Here is a 17412-nt window from a genome sequence, read left to right as displayed (position 1 = left end):
TCTTTCTCAAAAGTCTAACTTGTCTTCAAGGCTTCCTGTTATAGGTAAATGTTTTCTTAGATCATTGCTTATAGCAAGGACAATCACTGATTTGAGAGCATCCATACATAAGACAATGTATGGAATATGTGTTTACTCTTGTATAACTCCAGAAGATACCAGTGACTTCTTCCATTCTCCCATCCTGTAGAATGTCTCTCTGCTTATAACTGGGTTTCTGGGTATCTTTCCTACACCTAAGCTAAAGGTATAGCCCTGTATCTGTCCCTCATCAACTTTATTTTATGCAAAAATCCTAGAATGACTCAGGTGTCTGTCATTCCCATTGGCTTCCTTTTCACTTCAGAAGCATATACCTCCTTGTCTACTAGCATCCAACATCCTTCCCATTCCTGCTGTGTTCTCACTGCTAGCTTAGCATTGAGCCAGATTCAACAAATAATTTCTTGAATATAATCTCATCTTTTTGGTTTCTTCTCAGAGACTAATATTTATGTTCTGTCATTGTTTCAGCTACCACCCAACTTGAGGATTTTTTTTTCTTTTTTTGCATTCTGTGTTGCTTATATTGTATGGAAAAGTTAATTTCAAATCGACATTAAACTAAGCTGAATACAAAGTCTTAGTAAAGGAGGCCCAGGTGGACTCATTTACAAAAACATGGCCACTGCTCTTTGCACCTAAAATTTCAGGAAGGGAACTTCAAACAGCTTCATGTTTGCATGCTTCAGCGTGAGAGCATAGGAAAAGACTCTGACATCCACCGTCAGATGTTCTTCAGTCACTTTAGCATCAAATCTCTTCAAGAGATCATTCTTTAGCAAAAAATTACTTCCACAAATTCTCTATCCTCTGGCTTTGGCTTAGGTTTTACATTTTTAGCATCATCTCCATTAACAGCTATTGCCACACTGTATGTGGTACCGCTGACAAACTTGGATCCATACTTACAGCTAAAGAACATTCAGTAACGTCACCTTCACTGGCAGTTTCTTCCTCAAGCTCCCAAAGAGCAGCTGCTTCTGGGCTTTCATTACTGACTGTGAGACCTGTGGGGAATTCTAGGCTGTAGCTTCCCATTGGTGGTCAGAACTGTTTCACCGGAACGATACATTCATAATAAAGAGTTCTTTGCAGCACTGGGATAACTACCACACCATCAGCCGACTATCCTTCCCAGTTATGTGTTTCAAAGTTTCCCAAGTTCTAGTTTTACCAGTAGGATCCATATACACTGTTTCTTCAAGCTCGACCGATTTTCCTTTTGAAATTAACTCCTTTGAAATAATAGACTGGTATTTTGAGAAAAATTTGATAGTTCTTGGTTTTCCATAGCTAATCTAATTAGTCTTTTCAGTCCTCAGGCAAGAAGTTCATGTCCAAGGTGTGGGATGAAGAGAAGAGTATTCCTTTGGGAAGGGGTTGAAAAAAGAAAGGGCCATTCTGAGGTCACAGTCTCGGGAAATGCCAGTGGTACACAGCCCTGCTGAAGATGCTAGTGACTTCTTCCATTCTCTCAACTTGTAGATTGCCTCTCTGCTTATAATTGCATTTCTGGGTACCTTTCTGGAACTGTAAGATAATAATTTGTATGGTTTTAAGTCACTGAGTTTGTGGTCATTGGTCAGAGCAACAACAGAAAACTGATACAGATGGGAAAGGACATTCTAAGAAGAGGAATCTGAAAAATGCATAGACTTGAGGCATAACCTATTCAGAGAATGACAGGAGGTTTGTAGTGTTTTGAGTCCACAGTCTGGTAGAAGAAGGGCTGGGAAAGAGATTCATATCAATTGAGACAGGTAATGTTACTGAAAGCCAGACAAAGGTCTTCTGTATTTTTAAAGCAGGTTTCTATAATATTTTATAAAACAATCCTGGAGGTAATGAGCTGGAAACACCAGAGGTGTAAGACGAAGAGGATTTTTATATTGCATATGATTTTAATATATATTCTAGCCATATTAGCCCTTCACAAATGCTTAAATTAGTTAAGTGAAAGAGGATAGGTTTAGTTAAGTCTAGCAATGCTCTCTAACATGCTTTTTTCTTTACTCATAATGATTCTTCAAGTCCATTTCTTTCACATAAGAATGAGCATGAGAAAACATTATAATAAAAGCAGCAGTGTACTGTAATTTCTCCTAGGGAGCTTACCATACAGTACTTGTCTCTATTATTTAATTTAACTTGATCTGCTAAAAATCAGGCTTGTAAGGGCTCATATGTCACCCTCATTAAAGTGTCATATTCTTTAAAGAATCTAATCCCAAGGAGACATATATCCCTTTGATAAGAAACATTTTTATGCTCTAACACTAAGGAGTAAAAACGCAACGAATGCACAAGGAACTAAATTAAATGCATTTAAAAATAGTATTACAGATCATTTTTGCCTTGAATAGTCTTTGCTTTAATAATTCATTTGTCTGGGAAAAATGCAACTGATTTTAGACGAATGCAATTAGATATTTAATTTTCCTACCTATAATTATAAACAACTAAAAAGTAACTCTCAATCCCAAAGAATATGAAAGTAAAGAGTATAGATGCTCATCAACACTAATAATAAAGTGCAAATTAACACAATCTTGAGATATTATTTTATTCTGACTAAAAAGTTAAAATTTTTAAAAAGTCTCTAATTTAAGAAATAATGCAGTGAAATTAGTATACATATTCCTTACAAGAAGGATTTACAACCTGTACAGCATTTTTGTAAAATAAAATGCAATTATGCATCAAGATTCATGAGATGTTCCTTCTAATTGATACAGTTATTAACTTATTCATGTAATATTAATAATTCAATAAATTATCATTATTCCTTTTTCAATTTTTGAAGAAATAATCAATAGAAATAAAAAATGTACTATCACAAAGATGTCACTCTATAGTAAATATTAAATCAAATTTAAACATTAGAAATAATCTAACAAAGTGTTAAATCATCATACACCAACACTATATGAGATATTATGCATACATTAAACATAATAATTAACAGGAACATATGGAAAAATAAAAGTGCTTTAGTGTAGGTAAGCTGAAAATATCAGAATACTATGAACACTATGATAACAAAACTGTGTTTATATGTAGATTCTGGTATGCCAGAATGAAATGGAATCAATGTGGTTGAATTGTTTATATTTTCTTTTATATTTTTAGGAAGAAGGTTTTTTTAAGTTATGAAATTTTATTTACAACTAAAGGAGTAAATATCTTTACAGACATGGGAAATTCAGATTTATCTTAAAAATTCTGGTTTGAAAGATGCAGAAAATTGAGACAAAAGTTGCATCTTTAATTATCTAAATATTTTTATCTTTATTTATTTATTTATTTATTTTAGATTTAGCATTGAATGTAGGAATAGCTATATTGAAACCATATCCTGAAATGTTTTCACATAAAATAAAAGACTACTCCTGCTTTTAGTCGTAGCATTATTCTAGTCCTATAACCTGCTTCATGACTTCCAGAGATTTCTTCTTCCTTCCGTTAATCTTGTGTATTTAATTCATACTGCTGAAGTCTATAAGATATCCCCTGGAAAGATATAAGTATCCCTAGAGTAGCCAACATGGTGGTTGGGGACACAGAGAAATGTGTGTTATCTGAAAATATTTAATCTGCAACTAGCTACTCTAGTTTTCTAAAGATTTGATCTTCATAATTTCTCTTCTTATATAGTTTCTATGTTGCTAATTCCATTTTCTATTCCTAATGACCTGGCTAGAACATTTAGAATATGCTAAAAATATTGCATGGAAAAGAGTCACAATTATGTTATTCCTGGTTTTGATATTCATGATGAGTGTTTTACTTTTATTACAATGCGTGAAATCAAATTTTGGTAAAGATTTTTACCATATTTGGGCATTTTTCTTATAGTCCAATTTTACTTAAATTTTTATTTGAAATATTTGTTCAAATTCATTAAATTTGTTTCATGCACTTAACTTTGAGTTTAAAACATATCTGATTAATTTGTATAAATTAGATCCCTGGAATAAAAAAATGTGCATTTTTGGAATAAATCTTAGTTGATCATGGTGAATTATTTTATCTAAACATTATTGACTTCAGTTTGCTATTACTTTAATCATTCTTTGTTCTTAAATTTATAACTAAAATTTCTCTGTACATTTTAGGTATGATATTTGTCAAGCTGTGATGTTACTCTAATAGTGGCTTGATAATTTTTTGTGAGCTATAAACATTTCTATAGCACTGAATATTTCCATTCTATGAAACTTAATTAAAACTTCCCCCAAATCACATGGGCCTGGTACATTATTTACTAATGGATATTTTCAGAAGTTTCACTTATAGGGAATATGGTTACTATTGTATATCTAGGCGTTCTACATATTTTTGCATCAACTTTAGTCATTTATTGAACTTTATCCATTTTCTTTAAATTTCCAAGTGTTAACTATGGTTATTTTAGTCTTTGTTCTGTTGTGATTACATATTCTTTCTCCTCTCAGCCTATTTTGGTTTAATTAATTTTTCTTGACTCACTTACTAGTTACTTGTCTATTTTATTCATCTATAGATAACACTACTTTAATTTGGCTTTAAGCCTTTTGCTAAAGTTCCATTAATTTTACTATTTAGCTTAACTCATTGCATCCTCCTAGTCTTACATTTCATATTATTAAGCTTAATTTGTTTGCATCTTTTTTTAATAAGAAAAAATAAACTTAGATTCACTTATATTCCATGGATTATGTAAGAAACTTCATTCTTTAATTTCTAAAAATTTGCTAATTTCAAGTTTACTTTCTTCCTTGACCCAGGTGTTCATTAAAAGACTGCTCCTTCTCGGGGTCTGCATACTCACCTCCTCCTCTCCTTCAAATCTTTTCTCAATTGTCACTTCCTAGTGAAGCTTTCCCTGACTACATATCCCTTCCACCCTGTATTTCACAACCTTTTCTCTTTTTCTCCATAACACTTATCATTAGTCAAAATATTATATATTTTGGGCTTCCCTGGTGGCTCAGTGGTTGAGAGTCCGCCTGCCGATGCAGGGGACATGGGTTCATGCCCTGGTCCGGGAAGATGCAACATGCCATGAAGCGGCTGGGCCCATGAGTCATGGCCCCTGAACCTGCGCGTCCGGAGCCTGTGCTCCACAACAGGAGAGGCCACAACAGTGAGAGGCCTGCGTACCGCAAAAAAAAAAAAAAAAAAAAAAATATATATATATATATAAATATATATATAATATATTTTAATTAATTTTAATGGTCCACTTTCCCCTACTAACAGAAACTAAGCTTCAAGAGGACAGTTGTATTTCCTAAGTTTTTTTCTTCCTCTATCCCTAGATTGCAAAACACTTCCTTGTTCAAAGTAAACACATAAAATACATTCCTGAGTTAAAGAGTGAATTAATGAATTTTCAGATGGCAAAGGGTTTTTGTTTATTTGCATGCTGTTGATCTTCTTACTTCCTGATTACTGCTAAATGGAACTCGATATTTGAATCATCATTGCTGACTGAGAATATGCAGAAGAGACCATGTAGAACTCAGTTCTCAAGTCTTTGAGAAAAGTTTGCAGCATGGGATGCTATTATTTGTTCTGAGAAAGTGGGGGTGAAGATGGATGAAAACTCAGTGACTTGGAAACAATTTTGACTCTATAATGGAGCCCACGTTGAAGACTTCATGTCCCATGTCTTGCCAAATCAATAAGTTAGGAGACAGACTATCATTACCTACTTGCACACAGTACTGGAATAATCAATTTATTTCATTGACTCCACCAATACATAAGAAGGTTTGCAGTGTTGGGGTAAGGAACATCCATCTCTGCTTAATCTTGAGAATGGAGGCCCCCTCAGTACTCTTCATAAGAGATGCCCCCAACCTGTCAAAGGTATTGTGGCAAACCTCCTGTTTTTCACTGTGTATCTTTTTCCCTCTGCCAATCAATCTACCCCTGCTAAATGAATACTCATATACTGATTTTCTTGTGTGTTAAGCAATCTTACATGCTTTGAAATGAAGTCCTCACAAACTTGCTAGCTGGTTAAGGGGTCAGAATAGTTTAAAAGAAAGCCATTCGCAAATATTTTCTCCCATTCTGAGGGTTGTCTTTTCATCTTGCTCAGTGCTTTGTGACGACCTAGAGGGGTGGGATAGGGAGGTGGGAGAGAGGCTCAAGAGGGAGGGGATATGGGGATATATGTATACATATGTCTGATTCACTTTGTTGTGCAGCAGAAACTAACACAGCATTGTGAAGCAATTATACTCCAATAAAGATGTATTTTTTTAAAAAAAGCCAGATGAACATGTAATTGCTGTGTTGATAAAACTAATAGAATAAATAGAAAATGACCTTGTTTATAGAGCCTAAAATGTCAATTTCTTAATTTTAAAAACTTAATTTTGTCATAGAAGACAAGACTCGCAAAGGCATATAGAGATAATATTCCACAGAAATAATAAAATATGCAATACAATAAAAGTACCCAATAAAATCATATAAGACAGAGAAAAGTTTCTCAAAGTTCAAATATAATAAAAAGAAAAAGATGGTATAGAAGAAGGAAGAGAGAGACACACACAGAGAAAGAGAGGGAGAGAGAAGAGATTGAAGGAGAGAGAGAATGAATTAGGATAGAATCATAACAGTAAGAAAAATGAGTCCATCATTTGCAATATATTTAACTGCTTGTTCAATCTTAGAATGCACAAAAACGTTTCAAAATTATTGAAATGAATTCTACCAAAAAATCCTACTAACTATAGTTTAGTACTTGCTGAAAATGTTGTTTGTTTTTAACTTGAGGGCACAAAGTCCGAATACAGTGCTCAAGGTTTACTTTTGTTAGTTCTTTCTCCCACTTTAGGGTGAGGGCAGTTAAGTCACTTATGTAAATTCAGTTTGATCCATCTGTTTCTGTTTGAATTCTATTTTATGGTACCTTTAGCAGAATTGTTCACTCTTTTTATTCCTCTCTCTTTCCACCCTCCCCACCTAAAATGTCGGCATAGTTCGAATAATCAGACCCATACCATAATGTACACACATAGAACTGACACAACATGACCTCCTTTCATTCCTTCTATTCTTTCCACTATGTTCCCATTCATCTCCCTAGAGGTAACCAATCCTCTGCAACTCTGGCTTAGTACTCCTATTTTTTTAGAGAGGAGACACAACTATTTTCTTACCCCTCCCTTTATTTTTTTAACAAAACGTTTTCTAGATATTTTTTGATACATTTTCTGCTTAAAATATGTCATATATAAATATGCTATATTAGCTCAACAAGATGTTTCTTATCATTTTTACAGCTGCACAGTACACCATATGTCTACTCATATATATCACTGATACAATGAATCGCCTATGTTTGGACATTGATCTAATTTCCTGCAGGTTTTTTTTTTTTTGCGGTACGCGGGCCTCTCACTGTTGTGGCCTCTCCCGTTGCGGAGCACAGGCTCCGGACGCGCAGGCTCAGCGGCCATGGCTCACAGGCCCAGCCGCTCCGCGGCATGTGGGATCCTCCCGGACCGGGGCACGAGCCCGCGTCCCCTGCATCGGCAGGCAGACTCTCAACCACTGCGCCACCAGGGAAGCCCTCCTGCAGTTTTTAAATTACAAATAATGCTGCAATGTAATCAGGGTATATTTTCTGGTTAAAGTTGTAGAAGTGAGGTTACTGGGTCAAAAGGTAACATGTAGATCTGTTGGCTATTACCTGATTCTCTCCGTTAGGCTTGTGCAAATTGGCATCCCTCAGCAACTTATGGGAGTGTCTTTTTCTACAGCCTCACCACAGAGTAAACTGTAATCTCTCTCTCTCTCTCATCATCTATCCATCCATATAATCTATCTAAAGCTTTCCAGTCTTCTAAGTGAAAAATAATATCACAATTTATTTATATACTTTTCCATTATTAGAAGTGAAGTTGAAAAACTTTTCATATATTTGAGTCACACTAATGACTAAGAGTGGCTCACTTTGCCTAAACTGTTTGCACAAACAATGTGGTTTGCACTGAACTCCCTTCTTTCCTTCTAGGTGTTTGGAGTTTTGATACATTCCTGGCAGAGTGTGCCTGTGTGACCAGCCCTAACAGAAATCCTGGACATTAGGTTGCAATGAGCTTCTCTGGTAGATATTTCACATGTATTGTCAAGATTTGTTGCTGAGGGAATTAAGGTTAGCTTGTGTGACTCTACTAGGAAAGGACACTTGGAAACTTACACCTGGTTTCATCTGAACTTTGCCCCATTTGTCTTTTCCCTTTGCTGGTTTTGCTTTCTATTTTCTCACTGTAATAAATCATAACCATGGATATGACTACATGTTGAGTTCTGGTGATACTCCTAGCAAATCATCCAACCAGGGGTTGGTCTTGAAGATGTGACACATATGGTGATTTATATTGGTGGACTTCCTAATGTTGTATCAACATTGTAATCCTAGAATAAATTCCACTTGATCATGGCATATCAGTTTCTTAATGAGGTATTGTATTCTGTTTGCTAATAACTGTATGACTTTTGAATCAATACTAGTAAGTGATATTTGTATGTAATTTTCATTTTTAACCGTCTTTATCAGGTTTAAGTATAACTGCTATACTTACTTCACAAAAAGTATTAAAAGCTTTTCTTTATTTTCTATGAGCTGGAAAAGTTTGAAAAGCAAACTTTTGGGATGATCTAACCTTTGCTATTTTGATATTTCCTTTGAAATCATCTGAGCTGGATGATTTATCTTAAGAAAGTTTCTTGATAAATTTCTCTATTGTTATATGGAAATTATCCTATTTAGGCTTTTGATCTATACTAGGGTGAATTTTGGCAAATCATACTTCCCTAGGAAATTACCATTTCATTTTTCAATTATATTGCAGAGAGACATTAAGATTTTTTTTTAATGTATTCCATTTTAATGACTAATTCCCTCTGTCCTTTCTTATTTTGATTATTTATGCTTTCTTTTTTTCCCTTAAGTTATCTAGTGATTGGCCTTTTTATGTGAATTTTACCAAAAAACATCATTTTCAGTTAGCAATTATATATGAGCTGTTTCCCTGTCTCTACTCTGTTGATTTTTGCTTTTGTCTTCATTCTTTACTGTCTTCTTCTTTCTTTTGTTTCACTTACTTTTCTTTTTCCATCGTTTTTGAGCTGAGAATTTCATTCATTTACATTTTTAATTTTTTTGTTAGTTTTTGCTGTACAGCAAAGTCAATCAGTTATACATATACATATATCCACTCTTTTTTAGATTCTTTTCCATATAGGTCATGACATAGTATTGAGTAGTGTTCCCTGTGCTATACAGTAGGTTCTTATCAGTTATCTATTTTATATATAGTAGTGTGTATATGTCAATCCCAAACTCCCAGTTTATCTCTCCCCTGCCTTCTCCCTTGGTAACCATAAGTTTGTTTTCTACATCTGTGACTCTATTCTGTTTTGTAAATCAATTCATTTGTACCATATTTTTTTAGATTCCACATATAAGCGATATCATATATTTGTCTTTCTCTGTCTTACTTCACTCAAAAAGACACATGTACCCCAATGTTCATTGCAGCACTATTTACAATAGCCAGGACATGGAAGCAACCTAAATGTCCATTGATGGATGAATGGATAAAGAAGATGTGGTACATATATACAATGGGATATTACTCAGCCATAAAAAAGAATGAAATAATACCACTTGCAATGACATGGATGGACCTTGAGATTGTCATACTGAATGAAGTAAGTCAGATACCAGTGTAGAGTTTTTTTTTTTTTTTTTTTTTTTTTTTTGCGGTATGTGGGCCTCTCGCTGTTGTGGCCTCTCCTGCCATGGAGCACAGGCTTCGGACACGCAGGCCCAGCGGCCATGGCCCACAGGCCCAGCCACTCCGTGGCATGTGGGATCATCCTGGACCGGGGCATGAACCCGCGTCCCCTGTATCAGCAGGCGGACTCCCAACCACTGCACCACCAGGGAAGCTCCAGTGTAGATATTTTAAGTGTAGTATTTTTTTCTTAAAGAAAAATTTTAGCAATTGATGGGCTAATTTAAGAGAAAAATAGTTTTTTAAGGCTAATTTACATACAATAGAACATTCCTTTTTATGTACAGTTTTCTGAGTTTTGAAAAATGTATTCAAAAGTGTAGCATCACCACAGTTAAGATACACAACTGTTTTACCTCTCCAAAATATTACACTCTGCCTCTTTGTGTTTCAACACCTATACCCACTTCTAACTCCTAATAATCACTCATCTGTTTTTTTTTTTTTTTTTTTTTTTTTTTTTGCTGTACGCGGGCCTCTCATGTTGTGGCCTCTCCCGTTGTGGAGCATAGGCTCCGGACGCGCAGGCTCAGCGGCCATGGCCCACGGGCCCAGATGCTCCGCGGCACGCGGGATCCTCCCGGACAAGGGCACGAACCCATGTCCCCAGCATCGGCGGGCAGACTCTCAACCGCTGCGCCACCAGGGAAACCCCACTCATCTGTTTTTATATATTTTGTCTTTCTACAGTCTTTTTCATTTTCAAGAATGTCATATAATTGGAACCATGTTGGTTGTAGCCTTTTTTTTTTTTTTTTTGCAGCATGCGGGCCTCTCACTGTTGCGGCCTCTCCCATTGCGGAGCACAGCCTCCGGATGCTCAGGCTCAGCGGCCATAGCTCACGGGCCCAGCCACTCCGCGGCATGTGGGATCCTCCCGGACCACGGCACGAACCCGCATGCCCGCACCGGCTGGCGGACTCTAAACCACTGTGCCACCAGGGAAGCCCAGCTGTAGCCTTTTGAATCTGGCCTTTTCACTTAGCATAATGTACTGGAGACTCATTCATGCTGTTGCATGTTTCAGTAGTTTGTTCCTTTTCATTGCTGAATAAGTATTTCATTGCATGGATTTATCACAGTTTATTTATTTACCCATTGAAGGACTTTTCCAGGTTTTGATGATAATGAATCAAGCTACTCTGAAATTTGTGGAAAGATTTTTGTTTGAACGTAAAGTTTCATTTCTTGGTTAAATACTTAAAATTAGATTGCTGGGTCTTATAGTAAGTGTTGGTTTCACTTTATAAGAATCTGCCAAACCATTTCTAGAGTGGTTGTACTGTAAAGGTACATTTAATATTATATTGTGACCCTATCTGTTAAATAATATAGTTTCCTAATTACTAACACTGTATTTTAATCTACTGTATTTTCATCTAGAGCTATGATCTAGAAAAATTCAACCATTCAGCCTAAATATCTTCCATGTTAGTGATGTTGATTTCACAGAATTCAAACTCGTAAGTTAATAATGGAGACTTAGAGCTAATAACGAATTACAAGTTAGTAGTAAGCTGGAATATTTTTTAAATTATGTGTTCTTCAGTACTTTCCTCATTTAAATGATTAATATGTACTTCAAAAATTTAAATATTAAAGTATTATAAATAAAACCTAAAACTTTCAAATAATTAGAGTAATTCTATTAAACTTGGTATTTAGAATTTTTTAAGAATAATTTTTAACTTGAAATAAAGTAACAGCACAGAGCTTACAGTGCAAAGCAAATTTAGCTACAATGATTTGACAGTCTTTCAAAACTACATTTTATTTTCAGAGGCCCATTCTAAAAGCATCTTAACATTTACAATTGGTTTTTATAATTGGTTTTCTTCTAGAAGACTCCAAAACATGGAACACTAATTAAGTGTTGAAATGGAAATACCCTAACTTCTTCAGGTGGAGTAACCGTTCCCCAAATGGATCTAAGTTTGGTACATGCTTGTGTCTCTGATAAAGAATCTCATAAGGATCACCTGAGTGTCAGTCCTTCACTGATTCACTGTCACCTCCATATGATTTGATCAAGAAAGTCTTGCTGAATGTAAAATATACCATGAATATAACGGCCAACTGTCCTTCCTCCTCCAAAACTTCCTCACAGTATTTGTGATAGTTGACCAACCACTTTGTCTTAAAATATAAGAACCATTTAAGTCATTTATCTCTGTGAGTATTCCTTATACCATGATTAGCTCTTTACTCACGCTCTACATTTAATGTATTAAGTTTTAGCATAGATCATATTCTCTTTTCTCTATACTCCTAACAATTTAAAATCTTCTATTTCCCCATTTTTAAAATTTTATCATTCCCTCCTTTTAAATGAGTCTCTATTTCTATCTTTAATGATGCTTCTGTGCTCATGTCTCATCATGTCCTTCAGCTTTAGGGTATATCTATTGTTTGCTCATAGGCAGCAGAAAATTGCAACCCAAAGTGAACACTTCATCTTATCCCATTAAATACGATTCTTCTCCAGAAACTTAGCAAAATTCACCAAGTTTCCCAGGCTTGAAACATTGATTCCTCACATTCCTTTCTTGCTTATATCTATCCAACCATTATCATTTTCTCTCACTGATGCTAATCACTTCCAGTTCTTTCTCTCTTCCTTTAAAAATAACATTCTAGTTCAAGCTCTCATGCCTATTTCCTTGATTATTCAGTGTTCTAACCGGCCTCATTTTTTTCAGCCTTTATCCACTCTTATTCACTTTATATAATCCTCCAAGGTAAATGCTCAATTTACCCACTTATATTTTAGCAACTACATTGGTTTCATATTTATAAGCAAGTGAGGAACAAATTCCATCATCTGTCATCATGATAGTATGTCAGCTTTTCTTTCCAGTCTTAACTTCTCTTAGCTTTCAAAATCTCTGTGCTCAAGGGAAATTATACTGTTTAACATGCTTTAAATATTTATTATTTCTCTGTGCCTTTCTTATGCTTTTTCTCTGATTCTACTATAACTCGTTTTGTGTGTTTGTGTGTGTGTGTGTGTATAAAATGCTGTTTACTCTTCATTTTGGCTCCATTTGTAAAAGCAAATCAAAATTTCAATTCTGTATTTGTGCAGTAATTGAAGATTGGCAAATAATTGGGTTATCAACCATATTATAATAATAAAATATAACTGTAGTATTGTTTATAACATTAAATAATACTTGGTTATAATTAAAATAATATTGTTTATAATATTAAACATTAAAATAATATGTTCAAAGTATGATTTTAATGTCTTATACAGCCATACACATGCATTGCAGGTTATCTCTAAGGCATACTGGTATTTTTTGTTTCCTTCTCTGTATTTTTCCATATTTTCTAAGCTCTATACAATGGATACCATTTTTCATAAGAAATAATACATGATTCCTGTTGATAAGGAAAATAGGATCGACAATATTCATAAGTATGAAAAATATACTTATCTATCTTAAAAGTCAATTTCATTACAATGAATCTTCCACTAATCTCTCTGTCTTTGAAACTCCCACAATTCATCATTAAAGCATTATTAACTCTGACTCACAGATACATTTCTTTGGCAAGGTTAAGAGTTATTAATGACTCCTTCCTGCACTCTCACCATGAACAACTTGTCACTCTTCCTTGTTGATTTTTATTTTTAAACATTTTTCAAATCTTCCAGTTTCAACCCCCACTGTCCATATGTACATGTCTAATCTTTCTTTGCCTGAGTGACTATACTAATCTCCTAAGTGGTACTGTTTCATCTGCTTTCTTTTCTCTCCAAAAGCATCCTCTATATAAAATATGATTTTGCATATATTTCTAAATATACACCAATGTGATTGATAAATAATGAATCAAAGCGAATGGAAGAAAACAGAAACAATAAATTGAGTTTGCATATTCATTGGCCAGATAATTAAATCCAAATTCAAGAGTACTACAGGGCTTCCCTGGTGGCGCAGTGGTTGAGAGTCCGCCTGCCGATGCAGGGGACATGGGTTCGTGCCCCGGTCCGGGAAGATCCCACATGCCGCGGAGCAGCTGGGCCCGTGAGCCATGGCCGCTGAGCCTGCGCGTCCGGAGCCTGTGCTCCGCAACGGGAGAGGCCACAACAGTGAGAGGCCCGCATACCGCAAAAAAAACAAAAAAAACAAACAAACAAACAAAAAAAGAGTACTACATACAATATTCTTCATAACAAGCCATTACTGTAAATAACTTTATGCATCTGATTGAAGTTTTATATATAGATTATTGTCAGCAACTTTGCTGGACCATACCGAACCTTACTGATCATCTATAGCAGTGTTCTTCAATATATTTTTCATGTACCTGAGAATATGCAAAGACTTTCCAAGAGATGTGTATGTAGATTTGGTCAGTTTTAATAGAATAATGTCCACATCCTCATATTTTATGTGTACCACCTTCCTACTATTCTGTCTGAGAATGAATCTGATGTCCTACAAGATCTCTTTTTTCATATTTTCACTTTACTCACCCAATCTAAATCACATAGGACATTTTTCCAGGGTATAGAAATCTATAACACTCAGAAACATTGATGGCCATGTTAAGAAATAGCTAAAATAGAGCTATTTGTATAAATATGGATAAATCTCCAAATTAATGTTAGGCGAAAAGCAGGTTGATGAGAATGCTTGCAGGATGTTACCACTTATATAAGCATCTAAAACTTAAGATAGTACCATAATTGGTTTACAGGTGCATACTATGTACTATGTGCGCAGACTATGTAAGGGAACATTTAAATAAATGATCTCTGGAGCCAACATGTTCAAATTCCAGTCACACACCTCTTACTGGCTGTGTGACTTCAGATGGCTGCTTATTCCTTAAGACCATTGTTCCCTCATAGGTAAGATGAGAATACCACAGTTGCTAGTTTAATGAATTGACATCATGATGTAAAATACTTGGCACAATTTCTGGTACACGGTAAAACAATAAATATTGATTTGATGATTGTTACATTAATTTAAAAAATAAAACTAAACAGTACACAGTGACTTTAAGATTATGGTTACTTTTCAAGAGGAAAAGTGAAAAGAATTGATGGTGACAAGGTTTTATTTTTATCTGTAACATTTCATTTCTTTAAAAAACAATTAACATCTGAAGCAAATATCCTACTCCTGTATGACCTAATCTTAAGTGAGTTAATTACATCTTCAACTACTCTTTTTCCAAATAAGGTCACCTCCTGAGGTATTGGGGATTAGGACATAAACACATGAATTTTGGGAAGACACAATTCAAACCATAACAGGAACACACCTCGAAAGATGTAGAAGGACTTCAAACTCATTCAGGTCCTTTTTAGTAGGGGTGTAAGGAGTCTTCATTAAGGAGTCTGGAAGTTTCTCAAATCAACTCCTCTGGTTTTGGTTATAGTATATAAAAGTGAGAGCAAAATGACTGAGTTGAGTTCCCACAGGTTTTGCTCCATCACCACCACTTTGTGGCCAAAAGTGGAAGGAGAAGGGATGGAAAAGATAAGCTCCCCAGTGAGTGTTCCTTATGAGAAAATCCAGGAAAAGAGAAAGCTTACAGTGTATTTCCCAGAAGGCTTCTTAAGGAAGGGAGTGTGTTGTGTTTATGGAAGTAAAGAAGAAAGAAGAGAAAATGTTTAAATAATGGCAGTGAGATATAAGCTTTGATTTAGAAATTTTTTCTCTCTTGAATGAATGGTTTCTATACCTTTTTTTGTCTTAACAACGACAAAAAAAAACTGAGAGTCATGTGACCAAGTTATAAAGAGTATTAGTGAAACAGTGAAAATACCTCTGCCTTTGAATTTTCATTAGACAAAACCATCACAACCTGCTACCAGGGTTGTAGGGCACAGTTGGGAAACCAGAAATTACATCAGCTGAACTTGAATAGTGTTAACATAAATTATGCAATGAGTAATTCTTGCTGTTGCTGGGTATGGCTTGGGCTAAGGAAAAAATGGTTAATTTACCATCAGGAACAAAGTCAGCTAACAGTGTACCCATCTAAGACATTCAGGAGAACTGATTGATCAGAGTGGTGCTGCTATGGCTCCTTCCCTTGACTCAGCTCTGCAGTGAAAATAGTCATGCAAATGGAAGGAAGGAGATCTCTGAATTTGATGAGGAGAGCTCAGAGCCAGGGATTAAGACAGGAGTGCCTAACATGCCCCCAGTGTAACAGTGTGGTCCATAAGGGAGAGCACTTTAGTCATTAAGACATTATTCTCTTAAATGTTTCAGAGAATATAATGGACAGGGTAATGACTTCATGCACTGTAAGAGGAGAGAATTAAATGTCATTGTAAAGTATCCATTCATCAGAAATCACCCATTTTCTAGACCTAAGTTTTTTTTTGTTTTTTGTTTTTTTTGTTTTTTTGTTTTTTTGTTTTTTTGTTTTTTTGCCGTACGCAGGCCTCTCACTGCTATGGCCTCTCGCGTTGTGGAGCACAGGCTCCGGACGCGCAGGTTCAGCGGCCATGGCTCACGGGCCCAGCCGCTCCGCGGCATGTGGGATCTTCCCGGACCGGGGCACGAACCCGTGTCCCCTGCATTGGCAGGCAGACTCTCAACCACTGCGCCACCAGGGAAGCCCTAGACCTAAGTTTTGAAGAAAGACCTCCTCCACCTAGGAAATGACTCCAGGCAGAAGTGAATTACATTTTCAGCTTAAGAAGAAGAGAGGGGAAGCTTAGAACTGAAAGTGAAGTTGAAGAAATGAAAGAGAAGGTGAGAATGGAGACATGAGCTATTGGTCATCTCTTATCCGGGATCTACCAAGATTGAGCAGGAGGATGTAAAAGGAAAAAAAAGAAAAGGAAAAGAAAAGAAATCATGGGTTTGTGAACTCCTATGTAAGCCCAGCTCTTGATGTTTCCAAGTCTGGGGAGGGAGGATCTTTGAGGGAAGACAGGATTTGGGTAGATAGATAGTTAGAGAGGAACAAAATAAGTGTTCATAAGATTTTCTACGTACCATGTATCTCCATCCCATAAAAAAATGCAAAAGAAGTTTTATTTGTATATAAATTCCTTCTTCTTACCATGCTTTCTTAATGATAGAGCCCCAAACTAAGTCCCAATGTAATGAGGCCTACTTCTAAACAACTTCTGCCCCTCAAGTGGTTCTTAAAATATTAGAAGCACATGGTAATATGTACTTTCAAAAATCCCAATGTGGTTCTGATAGTCTTTGTTAGGAAGGCAAGCTCCTTGCCTCCATTCCCTAGAGTATCACCATGGAAAGTAATTACCTTCTTAGGAAACCATAATTATTAAAAAGTTAAATTATTTGTCTTTTAAAGCATTCTAATCTTTTATCGAAGGAAAAGAGAGTTTACATTGTATTTCCCAGAAAGTTTCTCAGGGAAGGAAGTATAACATGTATGAAACATGTCAAGGAAGAAAGAAAATGGTTAAGAAACATCAGTGAGAAATGAGCTTTAATTTTTTTCTGCTCTTACATGAATGGCTTCTACAATTTTTTTGTCTTAACAAAGAAAACAGAGTCATGTGACCAATTTATAAACTGCATCAGTGACATAGTGAAAAGAGCTCTGCCTATGT

At 35.6% G+C, this 17412-nt stretch overlaps 1 pseudogene across 1 annotated transcript; it reads right to left on the bottom strand.

Moving 5' to 3' along the window:
- Positions 1 to 680: 680 nt before the first annotated feature.
- On the bottom strand, positions 681 to 1333 carry LOC308622651 (ADP-sugar pyrophosphatase-like; annotated as a pseudogene). The gene has a single exon. The product of its transcript is annotated as an ADP-sugar pyrophosphatase-like (transcript).
- Between the last annotated feature and the right edge of the window lie 16079 nt (positions 1334 to 17412).

This window comes from Mesoplodon bidens (assembly GCF_964165515.1).
Source record: "Mesoplodon bidens genome assembly, chromosome: 9".
Taxonomy (NCBI): domain Eukaryota; kingdom Metazoa; phylum Chordata; class Mammalia; order Artiodactyla; family Ziphiidae; genus Mesoplodon; species Mesoplodon bidens.
Note: the sequence above shows the minus strand (reverse complement) of the source record. Positions and strands in the feature narration are given on the sequence as shown.